Consider the following 750-nt stretch of genomic DNA (forward strand, 5'->3'; position numbering starts at 1 on the left):
TATACTTGTGATAATTGTTTGATAATATGTAATTATGTGAATTACTTGATGAGTATGAACTATCACCAAGTATCGATTTCGATATTCCGTGGAAGACGGCAAAGATGTGAGATCGAGGAAAAAGCCCGCTTGAACCTTAGGAATAGATTAGGATACAAGTGACATGTCACTAGGATGGTTGAGCATCCGAACTCGTTGAGTTGAGTCCGAGTTCACTTATGGATGCGACGTCCGAACTCGCTGAGTTGAGTCCGAGTTCGTGAGATGTAACTAGGCATCCGAACTCGTTGAGTTGAGTCCGAGTTCACTTATGGATGCGAACGCCTGAGCTCGTTGAGTTGAGTCCGAGTTCACTTATGGGCGGGTTACATGGTAGCTTGGCTACATATGTGGCACTTATGTGCAAACTTTCCATGTATCCAATTATATCCCGATGTGTTCAACGGTAAAGTTCTACTCAAATGGAAGAATAATTAAGATGAAAGGGACGTATTGGTAAGTGTTGTGAAATGGATACTTTGAACAGGTATGTACTTAACCCTCGGGTTGAAAACTCGATATAACAACAATATGGTAAGATGATAAATGAAAAGGTGATATGAATGTCTTGGTGTTGATTATGCAAATGATGTTTTATGTTTGCTTATATGGTTATGTTACTTGCTATTTGCATGTGAGCTTACTAAGCATTTATGCTTACTCCTCCTTTTCATGCCTTGTAGTGTTGACAAGCCAGCTCGGAAATCGGAA

This window comes from Gossypium arboreum, chromosome 11, assembly GCF_025698485.1.
Source record: "Gossypium arboreum isolate Shixiya-1 chromosome 11, ASM2569848v2, whole genome shotgun sequence".
Classification (NCBI taxonomy): domain Eukaryota; kingdom Viridiplantae; phylum Streptophyta; class Magnoliopsida; order Malvales; family Malvaceae; genus Gossypium; species Gossypium arboreum.